Below are 16,577 nucleotides of genomic sequence, written 5' to 3'. Positions count from 1 at the left end.
AAAAGTTTGAAAAGCCCTAGTCAAAACCCTTAGCCCGCTTTTAGCTTTTCAACAACCAGCACATCAAACGTGGTGGCTCTTTGTCCATCTTTCAAGTTTCCCTTCATTAGTCAGTCGCGGCCGTGTTGCGGCCGCTCTGCAAATTGGCCTCCAAAGAAAGTCGAGGCGGGCCGCGTTGATGTCGGGAGCTGTTTGCTCAGTAATCATTGACTGGCGCAGGCTTTTCTTTCCCACAAAGGTAATTGATACGCGGGGTGGGGGGCAATCAGGAAATGATGAAAACACACATATGGATGTTGCCATGTCAGCCATCTTCGCCAATCGTTTCCGCTTTTTACAAGTGCTTCTTGTCTTGTCAGCTCGCATACAATGTAGTGACAGTCAGAAAGATGGTGCACGGAAGAGTTTTAAATTTTTATTTTAACCTTTTTTTAATCGCCATGGCAGACAGAACATGGCGGCACGTTTAGAAACGAGAAGCACCAACAAATTTTCAACGTAACACCGACAAACATACACTTGGATTTTTAGAATACTGCACCAACACAATAGTCACATGCCTGATTTGCATTTGCTAGTGGCGAGTGCCCCCTGATGGTGAGTAAAATCACTGGTCAAACTCAAAATCAATACTTTGATAGTGTCTTCTTCTGTCTCCATTTGTTTACCAGGATATTACCCGTTGGTGGCAAGTAAAAAAAAACTGCAGATAAGATGCGCTGGGCTTTAAGCCACAGGGTTCAAAGCGTGAGAAAAAAGTAGCAGCGTATCATTTTAAGATTTACGGTAATTTGTAGTGATGGACCATGAAATCTCACTCGATTAACTCTTTCAGTGCCATGGATGAGAATTTTCATCTTTTAAAATAGCAATAACAATAATAGATGATAAAATTCCTGTCAAATACTTTTTTTATGGAGGGTAGCTGACACCCTTGACTACTACTACACTGTAAGCCAATTGAGCACTGTAGTGCTAGCTGTGACCATTGGATGGCAGTGTTTCCACACTTAAAACACAAATATTACCTACATGCAATGAAGATCTTTCTAATCTAGTGATTCTAAAATGATGGCACAAGTGTCCTTGGGGGTGCGTGGAAGAATTTGAGGAGGTACATACGATTTTGACAGGGTTTCTGAATGTATTAGCAAATCAAAGAAAAAGGCAGATTAGATGCAGTGGACTATAAGCCGCAGGGCTCAAACCATGAGAAAAAAGTTGCGTCTTACTGTCTAAAAAAATACGGTATTCTCAGTAGTACTTTTACCGCACGCGATCAGCATTCGAGAACAAAATCCAGCAGCTTTTAATTCCGAGGCATCAAAAATCAATACCCATGTTATGAAACCCAAGTCGTCCGAATGCTTTGCGTTCGATCTAATTGCGATAATTGCAGCAAGCGAATGTGCAGCCTACAAATCATCCATCGCGAGCCCTCCCACAAATTGATAAGTGCCTCCATCTAATAACTGGACCGGGATGCCATCGGATCCTTTTAGAGAAACGAGTCCATGCGCCAGAAATATCGTGGGATGATATACGGTCCGGAATGGATCTGGAAGCTGTTTACGTCTTTGTCTGGCCCGCGAGGTGTTTAATAAAGAAACAAGGCGGCCCATTTACAAACACTCACACCATGTTAAACTGTCTGGAGCCTTTCCATTCCCTCTGTAAATTGGATTGAGACTTAAGTGGCATGTGTGTGGGATATGAGAAACGCTCAAGTGGCCTCTACCGGGCTCTCAACATGTAGTGCTTCTTCGTTCTTTTTTTGCAAAGACCCCCCCCCCCCCCCCCCCCCCCCCCAAGGAAAGAGAAAACCTTTTACACCCGCCCGCTCATCATGCCGAATCCAAACAAGATTATTATCTATAGGGATTGTATATGTATACGCAAAACTGTTTCCTTTTCAACGTTAACAAAAGAAAAAAAAACAGGATAAATCTAATTTTAACAACTGTTTACTTATTTTTTATACAGAGCTTACAGGTTAGTTTAAAACTGAAAAAAACACTCAAGTTGCCTCTAACCCTAACCCTAACCCCCCCCCCCAGGAAAGAGAAAACCTTTTAAACCCCCCACTTGTCATGCCGAATCCAAACAAGATTATTATTTGTAGAAATTGTATATGTATACGCAAAACTGTATCCTTTTTAACATTAACAAAAGAAATCACATTTTAACAACTGTTTACTTATTTTTTATACAGAGCTTACAGGTTATACAACGTTTCACTGCGGAAAGTGAAAACAACGCCGTTCGGTCATGCAAATGTGTTAGCTTAGCTTTTTGCCTTAGCGCGCGAAATGAAAAAGGACACAAAATGGATATCGTGGAGTGGTTCTATCCACTTGCTTAATTAGCCTATGCTACATTTGACAGCTAGAGGGAGCCATTTAGCAACAACGTTTAATTCCTTTGCGTTTCCCTCCCATTAAAAAGTACATTATGGCGGCTTGAGGCCGCACGACGTCTACTCGCAAACCTTCGAGTCCGATAATGAGGCCCGCGGGCTGCATTCCGCCGCGTTGGGGAAATGACATCGTACCTTAAGGACAGAAATGGACTTCCGCGATAACGCCGTTTATGATGTTGGACTTTCAAAGAGATGACATTGAGGTAAAGGGAAGGTCGACTTGTTTGCGTGTTCGCTGAGACATTTTGCGGTCGAAAAGATATACAGAAATCCAATTAGAAGGGAGGGGATGAGACAAGTCCCACCAGATGAGATGTGTCCAAAATTGAGTCCATCGGAACCGGATGAGATTTTGGCAAAGATGGTTATATGAAATTCATGGCCAGTATAAATTTTACAGCTATTTTTTTTTTCTTTGATTTCCAGTATTTTACCATTTCTTTCTTCATGTTAAAAAAAGCACACTTGCCATACAGATTATTTGAAAGTAATACACATCTTGTGTATCGTTGAGTATTTTGGTATTCAGATTGAAAAAAAATATGTATATTTGGTGAAAAACAATTTAAATAATGTATGACCAAATTTTCTAACTTAAATTTATAACGAGATTTCAGACTGGTTTCTCCTCATATTTTTTTTTCAACAAGACGCAAAAGACCCATAAAAGACCCGTTTTATTCAGCCTGGTATGTTCAAAAGTGATCAGTAGCAACTGCAATCTTGTCGAGTGTGCTCCCATATTTGGACATTTGGAAAAAAAAAGATGTAGGCATATTTCAACATCACAAACAAATAATTTTGTCAAATGAAACTCTTTTAGCTTAATGCTAACATATAGTGAGAAATCCATGGTGCAGGCTAGCCAAAATTAGCATGGGCGTTACAGTTAGAACCTTTAGCTTAGTGCTAACATATAATGAGAAATCCATGGTGCAGGCTAGCCAAAATTAGCATGGGCGTTACAGTTAGAACCTTTAGCTTAATGCTAACATATAGTGAGAAATCCATGGTGCAGGCTAGCCAAACTTAGCATGGACGTTACAGTTAGAACCTTTAGCTTAATGCTAACATATAGTGAGAAATCCATGGTGCAGGCTAGCCAAAATTAGCATGGATGTTACAGTTAGAACCTTTAGCTTAATGCTAACATATAGTGAGAAATCCATGGTGCAGGCTAGCGAAAATTAGCAAGGACGTTACAGTTAGAATAAACCTTCACAAAACTGCAAGTTGAATACACGAGAACACGTTCTCTGATTTGTAGAAGTTTCAAAACTTGGCAAAAACCTGCTCAGCTGCATTTCGGGTGCAGGTTTTGTTTGTTTTTTGAGCTCTATGCAGCTAATGTTTTTTTTTTTATTTATTTTTTTTACCGCGGTAATAATACTCAGCGTGCGCTCTCAAGTAGGAAAAGTGAATTCATCCCGGGCAGGTCAGATCGGCGCTCGGCGGAATTCCGTTTGCTGGGCTGTGTTGCGTTTGGCTGCTGCTCAGGAGCAGAGGTGTCGGGACGTTTGCCAAAGAAATACCGCCGAGCGCCGGAGAACACAGATGTCCTCCTCTGGCTCTTACTCCGATTGCGCTCGCCGTCCGCGCGGTTTATCAACCGATTTCCATCAAATCCTGCAAAAATGATGCTGATCCAGGATTTTTTTTTCACTTTCCTCAACATTCCCAGCATTTCCTTATTCCCCCGGTGAATAACGCATGAAATTTAAGCAGAGGGCGGTGGACCCGAGTCACATGACTCGCCTGGAGTTTATTAAAGACTCGCCGACTCGGTAATTTGACTCAACTCGACAAGTCTTGCCTGGCGGGACCCCAAAAATGATACGTTTGTTCAATCGTTAGCGTTACACTGCAAAAGTTAGCGCGCTATTTTAAAACATGTGAAATTGGTCAAGCTGACCATTAGCATGCATTTAAAAAAATGGAATTCACCAAAAGGGAAATTACGATGTAAAATAAAAAATATCTGGCCAAATGTCCATTTTTTGGCTTATTGTAACTTTTTTACTGTGATCAATTTATAGCATTTGTATACAAGTCAACCAGGCCTGTGAAAATCCACGTATAATAGATGCTAATATTCGATCGCAAAGTTATTTTATTCACTCTGAATGTTTCAATTAGTAGGCCCATTAATCGGATGTCGGAATTTTTTTCTGCCTAAAATTGCATCCGTCTCCAAAAATCCATACCAGGCAGGCTCTGTAAAAACAACAAAAACAAGTCTATGAAAGAGGTTTTAAACTGCAAAATAATCATTTTCAGACCTATGAAACAAAACACGAGTGACAATAACACACCGCATGGCGCCATTTTTTTTTTTTTTCGGTTTGCGCTCCGGCATAAAAACATTGTGTATGTACAGTGTAATCATGAATGAGGTGCGTAGCTTTGTCCAACTTTCAATGTCTGCTTTTCTCACCCTCGCAAATGGACGTAACAACCGCCAATTTTTGTCTTCAACTCAAAAGTTGTGCTGAGTGACTGCTTGTTAATTTGCGTCCACAGTTGCGTCCATTTTGTCTTAGCGAAACAGCAAAACGAAACGCGATCCCACCTAAACGCATGAGGTATCATCGGAAAGGTTTGAATGTCCTCTTTCGAGGACGCTAGGATTTAGTCGAGTAGCTCCAACGAGACAAAAGATAGAGCCCAAAAACAAATGTCCACTACAGTGGACACCTCTGAATAAATATGATCGGTCTCGGGAAGGCTACGATGGTGTCCATCTTGTTTCGGATTCTCATTAAGATTGGTGGGTTTTGGCATTCTTGTGTCTTTGTAGTCTTGCTTAAACGCGTTGGCTGTTATTTGGACTGATTTGGACACCTGGCAGATAAGACGGCTTATCTCCACGGCTTAACATTTACAGGAACATTCAATCATCTCCACGGAATTGTGTCTATTTGTCTGACAGCCGTCACGGCGTTATATTTCCAGCACACCTCAATCTCACACTTTTCCATCTACCGTTTAGATTTTTTCGGGAAGGCGACGAAGGAACGACCAAACTGTCAAGCAGACGGAGAAATGAAAAAAAAATAAAAATCTGGGGTCACAGTTGATGTTTACACAGCAAATCCTCCATTTCCCTCATGTCACATCGACGGGGAAGAAAAGCCAAGACGGCCTTCATTTTTGCTTTTGCTGTCACGCACTTCGATTGTATGACGTTAGCGCTAACTGTCACGTGCTAACGATGCGGCGAGGCCCCGAAGCGCTCGGGAAAAACTGAAAAGATCGAATTTTATGATTATGAAAGCTAAAATTGGCACGCTTGCCAGCCATTCAGGCACCAAATCACACCTTAAGCATTTAGTATGTCCAATACACCTGCCGCGCATTTTTTTCTTGTTTTCGTGCTAATCACTGCGTCACTGAGCCAGTTTACCTGTTAGCAAAATTCCACTGATTAGCTGTAAATTAAAAAAAAAAAAGATTAGGATTAGACATAATTGGGACAGTGGTGAGAGGTGTATACAGCTCCCAATAGATACATCCTATCAGTATCTGCAAAGCTAGCATTGCTATAATTAGCATAACTGTAAACATTCGGTATATAATCGATTCATTTCATTTTTTTGGGTTGTGTCCATCAAAGATGAATAGAATCAATTATTCTTCAGATTCATTTAATCAGAATATGAGTTTATATGTATTGTAAATTCTTCCTAATTACTGTTTATTTTTTTGTGATTGGGGATTGATGTACTCGCCAAATTTTCGAAACAGATTGAGTTACCTGTTCGGTCGACGTTTTTCAAAGTAAAAGCATCTGTTTGCGAATGCCTTATTTTGATGAAACACAAACGTCAATCTGCGTTATAATAGAATAATTATTCTGAGAGGCCGAAATCAGAAGACTTAAAGCTTTAAATTGTTTTTCTGGGGGTGCGCGAGGTCATGCATGACCCTTGTGAAAAGGCTTAGTTTTCGATATGTAGAGTGTAATTGAAATAAAATAAAAATTTTCAACATTTATTTTGAGTTTCGGGCACTTTGATACACTTTGGTATTTTTTTCCGCTTTAGACTAAGCTGTAACCTGTATAAACGCTGTAAAAAATAACAGTTGAGAGTCGATCTATATTGCTTTTTGCTTTTGTTTATGTTAAGAATAATAATTTTTTTTTATAGATAACAATCTTATTTATAGTTAGCGTGTCTTTCCTGGGGGCGGGGCTTGGCTTGGCTGCGCACGAATAGCTGTTGATATATTTGACAATCGTTTACTTGTCCGATCAAATCGATTTGACAACTTTTTTTTTTGAACTGCCCTCGACTCAAAAGCTTGACGGAATGTTAAATAATCACACTTTTTTTTTTCCCTTCAATAATGCTCCTCAAAGGCTTCCATAGGAAATGTAAAATAGCCGCTAATGTCTTTCCCCTGATATGATAAAGAGCCTCCATGATTGATTTGCACGCCGCCGTGCCCGCGTTCCCTGAATGAATTAGACGCCGTTTTTTTTCCGACTCTCTTTCCTCTTCGCCGGCTCGCCTGCATTTAAAAGACCTTCTTCATGCCGCTTGGCAATTGTCCGGATTTCGCCGGCGGCATTTGGCACCCGCGCGTTTTCGCTTTTCGGCTGCGATTTTGAGGACAGTCTGAGCAAAAATTATGATTTTGTTTTTAGGTCTGTTTTTGAGCTCGCGTTGGAGATAATGGTGAGTGGGGGTGGCCATATTGGTCAAAATATTAGGTACACTCCAAATTTCCTTCTTCCGCCTCATACTTCAATACCTACTGAATTTTTTTTTTCCCCAAAATTTCAAAATAAAAGTCAAATTTTCAGTGTTGGTCTGATTGAAACAATTTAAACCTCGTGGCTTTATGTTTCAAATTATGGTCATTTCTTTTTTTTATACCATAAAAGAATCATGAGGGAAAAACAGTAGGAAGCTGAAATTTCAAGCAGATGATTAAAACATGCAAAATTTAAAAATGCAACAATTCTGACATTTCTATGTGATTGCAGCTGGATGTGCGGGATTTTGCGTACAAAAATAATCTTTGTCCAAATTTTGGACAGTATAAAACCATTCTAATTACAAATTTTGAGGTGAGTTTTCATAGGATTTATGACATTGATTTTTCGGAGATTTTTGCAACATTCTGTTGAGCGGCGGTCAAACTTCCTCAGCAAACAGAACATTCTTTGTTGACTTGTGTTTCACCTCAAGACAGTAGGTGGCGGTAGAGACCAGTTAATGACTACGTCTCACGTTATCTTCATCCATTTTTTCAAAAATCAAAACAAGTCCAAACATAATATTTTTTCTAAATTTCTTTTTTTGATTTCAACATTTTTTGGAGCATTTTGAATGATTCAAACTGTGCAGCATTTTCCCCTAAATTTCAAAATAAAAGCCATGTTTATTTTATTTTATGTTTCAATTTTTTAAATTTTTTTTATTTTATGTTTTATGTTTCTTTAATGTTTTTTTTAAACCATTCCATCTCCGTGTTCAGCTCATTCATTTTTTCATTCAATATCATGCCACACCATTGATTCCAAATTATTTTTTTTATTCAGCCTCTCAGGCTTTGCAATTGTTCTTCAAATTCCTGTCTTTATTTGTAGATGTTTTTTTTTTAAGTGCTACCAAAACAATCCATTCATCCAGTTCCGCTTTTTGAACGAGCGAAACAATTTCAAGTCCGTGAACCCCGTTATTCATATTTAGAAGTTTTAACCACGCTAGAACTTGCGAGGCAACATGAGAGCGGAGTTAAGAAGTTCTTCAAGCTCCTTCGTCTCCTCCTTTGCGCTCATCCTCTCTTGATAACTTTAGAGGAGCGCTGCGGGCGGAACCAGCAGACAAGCTTTTGATCTCCATGATGATGCCCGCCCGCCAGCCGCGGCGCATCCTCCACAGACATGCGAGTAATCACGGTCTAGCCAAGCAATCAGACGGCCCCCCCACCCGGCCCCTCGTGGTCATTTACGCCCGCCGCAGTAGCTCGCCGAGCCGGGCGCCCCGTTGACTCTTTCGTCAGCAGGTGGTCCGGAAGAACAAACAAGGGATTTGGCGTCCCTGGGAGCAAAAAGTTCGAAAGGGACCTCTGAGAACCATTTGTGGAACTTAGCGTCCGTTATTTGCCAAAAAAACAACTTAGGCCAGTGCTGTGTCTAATATAAAAAAGCTGCTCTGGCGCCATCTGGTGGTATCAAGCAGGAATTCATCCTCAGAAAATGTATTTGACCACAGTCATTATGGTCTTCCAACAGAAAGTTAACGATAATATTTCCCATGATAAAAATGGGAGTGTTAGAGTCTTAGACTCTAAGACTAGGAGGCAAGGTCCACAAATGGACCAAAAATGGACCTTCAAAAATCAACAGTAGCTCCTATAGCTCACTTTGTTTGAAGGTCTCAAGATGCTACATGTGCCTACTGACCAGCGGACTTTGTGTAGAAGACCTCTTCAAAAAATGTAGCTTTGACGATCTCAATATTTTCAGCTACCAAAGCCCTCGTCGCATGCATATTCGGGATCTAAAAACAACAGCGCACGACGGGACGCAATTTGGCGTCGCTCGCCTCCTCCATAAAAACCGTCCGGGATCGTCTCCAGCGCCGCCGCGACCTTAATGAGGACGAGTGCTCCGAACTATTGATGTTTGGATGAACGGAATGATTTATTCAGACAAGTCCCTATTAAACTCCGACCTTGTCGGATGATTGCAATTTCCTTCAAATCCGGCCCATCCCCGAAGATCCGCTCGTCACCAGTCGACTGTATTTACCCAAGCCAGCGCTCAAGTGTAACTAAGAAAGATGACTCCGCTTTGCGCGTGCGCGTCGTATTCCGACACTCGGTCAGCCGGCCCACACATTTGCGCTTGGCAACGAGCGAAGCGACAGCTGTCCGACTGGAAACCGGTGCGGACCGGCCAAATGAGACTCGCTCTCGGGTTACTTGACCCCCCGACCTACCCAAATGTTCACCGGCCGTACTTGTAAGCGCACGCCGCTTTTGTTTAACGGCCTCCGCTCCTGCAAAAGCAACTGCGCGCTTTGAAATCTGGAAAGTGAGAAGGGCTTGTCGCGATATTCTAATGTCGGTTTTAAGTCGAAATCTAAATTTAGTTTCGGTTTTGTGGACACTGGCTGTCGGTGGTCCTGCGGGTCACTGAGAATTTTTTTTAGCCTCCTGATGTTTTTTTTTTTTAATGCTTTTTGGTCAATGTGTTGAGATCAATGGCCCAAATCGGGTATATATATATATATATATATATATATATATATATATATATATATATATATATATATATATATTCTGCACTATAAGTCACACTTAAAAGCCTTGAATTTTCTCAAAAGCTGACAGTGCGCCTTAAAATCCGGTGTTGATCTGGAAAATTAACACCAATATCCTGAAGAAAAAGGTATAAAATATTTTGCTTTTTTTTTCATTTTAAAATCACCTTAATCAGTAACTCATTCGATGCCAATGACGTTTTTTCTTGTTTTTTCAGAATCCAGACTTTCAATCCCACATATTTAAGTATCGATTTAATACTTAAGTATTTCGAAACAAATGTCCTTAATATACTTACGTCTCAAATTAACATTTGGGATTTAATGTCGGGACTTTTAGAAAACGTGAAAATACGTCTCCGGCGTTGAATGAGTTAACGTGATTTAGAAAAAATGTTGAGAACAATTTTAAATCTTTCTAACCCCTGCAGACTTTAACAACGATTGCCACAGCGCCACCCGGTGCCACAAACGCGCAATTACACCACACAGAAACGCGAATCCCCTTTCCCTTCGCCCCCCCCATTTAAGGACCGTTTTACTGTACCACAACTGGAAAAGCCTCACTCGCAAATAGAATTACGTCGCCAACAAGAGAAGCGTGTAGCATTTGTATCGTAATGACAAACTCAGAAGCGTAATTACCGAGATAGCGCTCGGAATCCGAGCGCAAACGCAATTACGAGCCACGGCGCGGAATCCTCGGGCGGGGATGGCATTTGGAGAAAATACAAAAATGTCAGCGAGAGACCGCTCGGACTGATGGATGGAGCGAGCCGAGAAAGAAAAGGTGGCATACACGGAAGCGAGAGCAACTCTCGGGAGAGCTTATCTCTAACCCGCTTTCGTGTCTTCCAACTTTTAAATTGAAGGCGGCGCGCGCTGGCAAAAAGTTGGAGAGAATTTGTTTCTTGACTAATGAACACCTCGCCAGCCTACGCCTCACGTCGCTTGATACATGACTCGCGGCCCGCATTAACGCGCGGGCGCTCACCTCGCCTCATCCTGATGGCCGAGCTGGCTTCCGACTGTCACATTAACTACCCTCGCTCGCTTCACCTGCGCCCGGAAACCAGGTCACTCCCCGCAACTTGTTCTTTCTGTTCTTCTGGGCTACCTTGCCAGGCCAAAGAAGTCTAGAAATATGGGGAAGATCATCTATACAACAGGGATTCTCAACAACCACTTTGAATAATTAATTACAGTGGTGCTTCTGCTTACAAAATTAATTTGTTGCATAAGTCATATCATGTGTTTTTCGTAAGTAGAGGCACTTTTTAGATGTAAATAGCCTAATCCGTTCCAAGCCTAAACAAAACCCTTTTAATTCTGGCCTTTGATACTATGAATGTAGTTCATTTGTTTGCTGGTGTATTGGAGAAGTTGGTTTAGGTCGTTTTACTTGTACATTTTATTTTACATTTCCAGTGATCCAGGCATCATATTCAAGTCCACAGGAGCAATAATATTTATTTTGGGATCGTTTTGAGCATGTAACTTTACTTAGGTTTAATTTAAGGTCATGTGAAGTACATTCTGTTTGTTATGCTAACGATGCTAACGTTAGAAGTGAAATTTGGGGAAGATCATCTCTAGAACAGGGATTCTCAACCACTAGTCCGAAACAATTAATTACAGCGGTGCCTCTACTTATAAAATTAATTTGTTCCAGAAATAATTTTGGAACATGTGCTTTTCGTAAGTAGAGGCACTTTTTACATGTAAATAGCCTAATCCATTCCAAGCTAAACAAAACACTCATAAACCCTTTGAATTCATCATTTCAATTCTGGCCTTTGATACTATGACTGTTAGTTCATTCGTTTGCTGGTGTATTGGAGAAGTTGGTTAGGTCGTTTTACTTGTACCTTTTTATTTTACATTTCCAGTGATCTCGGTATCATGTTACAAGTCCACAGGAGCAATAAAGCAGAATCTTGTCTTATTTTGCGGCGGAAATAACCTGATGCTAATTCAGATTGACCTTCGGAAAAAGAAAAGGTTGCGGTTAAGAAGTCCCACACTTTTTCCCAAGTCAAACTACTTGATGTCTGGCAAAAAGAATGAAACATGTGTTCCCTATTGGAAAAAGTGCCGCTTTGTTTACTCCGCTGTCTCCCTTGCCCAGACGGCCTCGCCGTTTGGAGTAAACTATTATGTCATGTGGTTCCCTCATTCAATTTAAAACGCAAACACTCACCGGCCGCAATATTAGGTACACCTGCCCTAATCTAATTCCATCCAGATCCAGCTGCTATGAATACTGCTCATTTTCGTATGATGCGGCGCAGATGTTCAACCACACAAATAAACATTGTTGCGTGCATACCTCTTAAAAAATGTCAGTCGTCACCAAAAGTGCATTATGATCAAATATCATATGATGCAAAGTCTCACTGAGATCAGTACATACTTTAAAATAGCAACAGAATCGTAAATACTACTGTAGTTTTCGACAGAAATCATGTGGTGAAATTAAAAGCAAATCCAGATGAGTTGTGGGAAAATAAGTCCGATTCAGAGAGAAGTTTCGTTTTGAAAAATCAAGTGCAATCGCCTGTGGCTTCGTACATGTGTCACTTGATTCGATGCTATAAAAAAAAAAGACAAGCCCGCAAGCTAGCAGAAATGTGTTTAAAAAAAAAAACATTTTTGATGCGTTTCTTCTGAAAGTGGTAAAGGCCAAATGGTGTGACAAAAGAAGAAAAAGACGACAACTTTCAAGAAAAAGAAAGATGCGTTGAAGAGACAATATCAGAAGTCTTAATAAAATGCAGGGGATTTCTTCTGCACCAAACCTGAACTATTGTGACACAATAAAGCTTCAAAACTTTGCAAAAAAACACTTAGAGTACCGGTCAAATGTTTGAAAACAGCTTCAAACTGTCTCAAACACAATTAAAGGTAAAAAAAAAAGTCAAGCTGTTACTCTTGAAAATGCACAGCTGAGATCCGAAAGTCATTCCGTGTCATAAAACATCATCCATATCATAAAGCTGACAGAGAAAACGCAAAGATGTTAAAAATTGTTATTTGGGAAAAAAGGCGCCTACTTTAAAGAATCTTAATGGTCAAGAAATTCAAGCTATTAAGCTCTTGAAAAGGCACAGCTAATAAAAATAAAATCCATGTCATATAGCGTCATCCACATCAGAAAGCCCACGAAGAAAATTCTAAGATGCGCCAAGGCAAAAACTAACTACATTTCAGAATCGTTATGAGTTAAGTGGTCAATAAAAACGTGCTATTTTCTCGTAAAAATGCACAGCTGTGAACTGAAAGTCATTCCATTTTACAAAGCATTATCCATATCATGAAGCTGACTGAGAAAATATTAAGATGTAAAAAACTGTTATTTTATAAAGCATCACCCACATCATAAAACTGAGCTAGAAAATGCCAAGGTCTATACGGCAAATTACAAGACCACGAGCATTTTTTTTTAAAAAAGCTCAGCTGTGAACTGAAAGTCGTTTCATGTCATACATCATTATCCACATCATAACATTGGCTGAAAAAAATGCCATGATATACAAAGGAAAATACCGAGACCGCAAGCTTTTATTTTTTTCGTTCTATTCTTGAAAAAGCATAACTGGAAACTAAAAGTCATTTCAGGCCCTAAATCAACATCCACATCATAAAACTGAATACATACAAAGATGTGCATAGCTATCATCTGGGCAAAACTTCCCTATTCTGAGGAATCTTAATTTATAAGCAAGTCAAGAAATTCAAGCAGTTAACTCTTGAAAGGGCACAGAAAATCACAGTCAATCCAGTTATGAAGCATCATCCACATCATAAAGATGACTGAAAAAAACTACGAAGATGTGCAAAGCTGTTATCTACTGCCTACCGTGAATAATCTTAGATGTAAAGAAATTCAAGCTATGAACTCTTGAAACGACACGACGAGGAAAATTAGTCAATTCAGCCCACAAAGCATCATCCACGTCATAAACCTGACCAAGAAAATACCACAATGAAATAACAACGAATTAAATGTCGTTTCCAAAATTTTGACATATAAGGTGTTTCTTCTCCCATTAATCCAAAATAGCAGTGGACTTTTGTGTATATTTTAGTAATCTGGGGACTTTCCTTGTCGGAAAAAAAACCTGGAAAACAACGATACCGAAACGGGCCACGCCAAACTAGTATTGAATCTTGCTGCATTGACCGAATTCTCTACACTGATTGAATTATGGCGGGATGGAACCAGACGTCGCGTCTACCAAACAATAAGTGGGTTCTAACGTTTCCGAGCGGATCTTTGATGTCCCCCCCCCCTCCCGGTGAAGTCACCTTGAAACAACGTCAGTAATCAGACCCTCCGAAAAGATGGCCCGAATCAAATTTCCAATCTTTTGAAGCGCGACACTTCTCGACCGGGTTGGGAACATCCCGTCGGACGGGCCCGTCCGAAGCCTCGGGCCTTTTCCATTGTGCCCCGTCGCACAAAAGCGCTGACGTGAGTCGACCGATGGTAACGCGAGCCCGGTCCGGTATTACTCGGCTTGACGGCGGTGTCGTTTACCAAAGAAGAAAGTAAGCCGGGCCATAAACCAAGCGGTAACCGAATCCGCCCTCCGACCATTCCCGGTCACGTCGGGGTCACTAACTCGACCCGGAAGACCAGAAACCCGATCGGCGAATGGCGCTCGACAGAGCGCGAAAAAGGCCGAACCGAGCCAAGCCGAGCCGGCTTTGGATATCGATCGGTATTTGATCCCCGTCGGTGGCGCCGTTCCCTCGGGCTAGCCGCTGACCTTCACTCACTGTCTGCTTTGTCGCTTGGCACGAGCTTGACGGCTTACCCTTGGCGCAGGCGGCCAAGAAAAACAAAGGGAGTAAAGAAAGAAAAGATTTGGCTCGGGGCGCGTGACGGAAGACAAATGGAGTGAGTCAAAAGGTCCATTATGAAGACGAAGCTTAGCCGAAGCCTCGCCGAAGCCGCGCCTCGCTCCTGGCCGCGTTCCAGACCCGTCGCGCTCGTCCGCTTTGTGCGCGGAATCAGACGCACTCCGATAACGCTCGTTATCAGAACCGTGCCAAGTGCGCATTAGCCGTCTGCGCTAATGTTGTTGCCGGGCAGACTCCTCGTTTGTCTTGGATGTCCCCCTGCCTCTTATTCTTGCGCAATCTCCAAATTCTCAAGCGGGAGTGTGGCGTAGGTGCCGTATAAATAAAGCTGCCTTGCCTTTAAAAAACAAGTTTCATTTGTTATATAACCGCAAACTTGCCAAATCATCTTTCCCCATTGAAATCAATGGAAATGCCATTAATTTGTTCTAACCTGCACCCCCCAAAACAGTTGAACAAAAAGATCTCATATTTTTTTTATCAAAACATATGGTCATTATAATAAAAAATGGTAAGAAAAAAATGTACTAGTTTTTGCGCCACGTTTTAATTTAGTTCAGTCATCTTTCCCCGTTGAAATAAATGGAAATGTTATTGAGCTATTCTAGTCCCCTCGCCCCAAAAACAATTTTTGTAACGTGTAGATATAAACAAACTAATTTTTCTTCACTAAAACAGACATTAATAATAGTTTTATAAACTGTAACGACATTCATTTTTTTTTGCCCCATGTTTTACTTCAGTTTCATCGTCTTTCTCCAATGAAACAGATGGAAAGTCATTCATTTCTTCTTGCTTGCCTGGAAAATAAATTGTACCGTCGTTATAAACAAATATCTAATATTTTCTTCATCAAAACATAGAAAATAGAAAACTAAATGAAATAAATTAATAATTGAAGAATTTTGCCCCATTTTTTGACTTCAGCTCAATGAACATTGTGCTGCTCGTTCTGGTGTGACCGTCATGCCCACCAGGGGGCAGTAAGACATACGTAAGACATTGACATTTGCTGTAATATTTGTCATTCTTTGCAGAGGATAAAGAATATATGTATGCAAGTGTAATTTTGTCCGTCTTTTTTTTTTCTCCGTAAAAGTCCATTATTTTGGTTCTGTACTCTAATTTCTCCGTTTTTTTTCCTCACTTTATTCTAGTGTGGGCGTATCTGAAGATGGCTCGCTCATGACAGCTGCCGGATCCCAAAAGTTTGAGAACCCCTTGCTTCCGGGGTGAAAACGTTGACCTCAAACCTCCTGCTGTTTGTCCTGCGGAAGTGACCCGGCTTTCTCCGTCGCCTTCTCCGCATCTCATCGGTTCGTTTGTTTTCTTTGCCACTTCCTTCCGCTCGGTTAAAGTTACGTTTTATTGTCGCGGCCGGCCCGGTCGCCGTAATACAATCGCCTCTTCCGACACGAACAAGTGTTTCCACGGTAACCCAGACAGGAAGGCGAGGGCCAGAATGTTGTTATCCGCTTCCTGATCCGTCATTTCTGGCTTTGGCCATGACAGTGATGGACGATCGCGTTTTTATCAGCTTGCTTTCTAGCGTGTTTTTTATAACTTGCTTTGTTAAGTGACGCTATACAGTGATTCCTCCCTACTTTGCTGTTAATGGGGGGGGGTAAACCCCCCGCGAAGTCTGAAACCCGCGAAGTAGGGTATCAGTTCCTAGATTTCTATGTACACCACAATATAGCCGCAGTAACCAGAAACAATCCTTTTTTTAAATATTTTTGCGTATTTTATTTCCTTTCTCCTCTTATTTAACATTACATTATTCTTATTAACATTATTCTATATTCATTAAATACATAATATTACTTAGTTTGTGGAGAATTTGTTCTCAGAACTGGTTATCTGCGCCAAGACTCCGGTAAGAGAGTACGCAAGTCATCATGTTGAACTTCACATTTATTTTGGATCGTGTATGGTGTATCATGTAGTACCTGTTGAATAATAAATCAACAACAACGTTAAAGTCAGTAAACTAGCATATAAACACTTAATCTATG

General features: G+C 40.9%; 1 protein-coding gene across 2 annotated transcripts in view; it reads left to right on the top strand.

The window, feature by feature from the left end:
• sema6bb (sema domain, transmembrane domain (TM), and cytoplasmic domain, (semaphorin) 6Bb) overlaps positions 1-16,577 on the top strand; it is a 157,776-nt gene that overhangs the window by 31,564 nt on the left and 109,635 nt on the right. The window contains exon 2 of one of the 2 annotated variants that reach the window (XM_088426577.1): positions 15,720-15,878. The gene's annotated coding sequence lies outside the window, so the exon portion shown is untranslated. Of the gene's footprint in view, positions 1-15,648; positions 15,879-16,577 lie in introns of those variants that run through there. The other variant, XM_088426578.1, reaches the window with a different exon arrangement.

Source organism: Hippichthys cyanospilos, chromosome 10 (assembly GCF_059441005.1).
Source record: "Hippichthys cyanospilos isolate Australia breed blue-spotted pipefish chromosome 10, RoL_Hcya_1.0, whole genome shotgun sequence".
NCBI lineage: Eukaryota > Metazoa > Chordata > Actinopteri > Syngnathiformes > Syngnathidae > Hippichthys > Hippichthys cyanospilos.
This window is presented reverse-complemented; position numbering and strand designations above follow the sequence as displayed.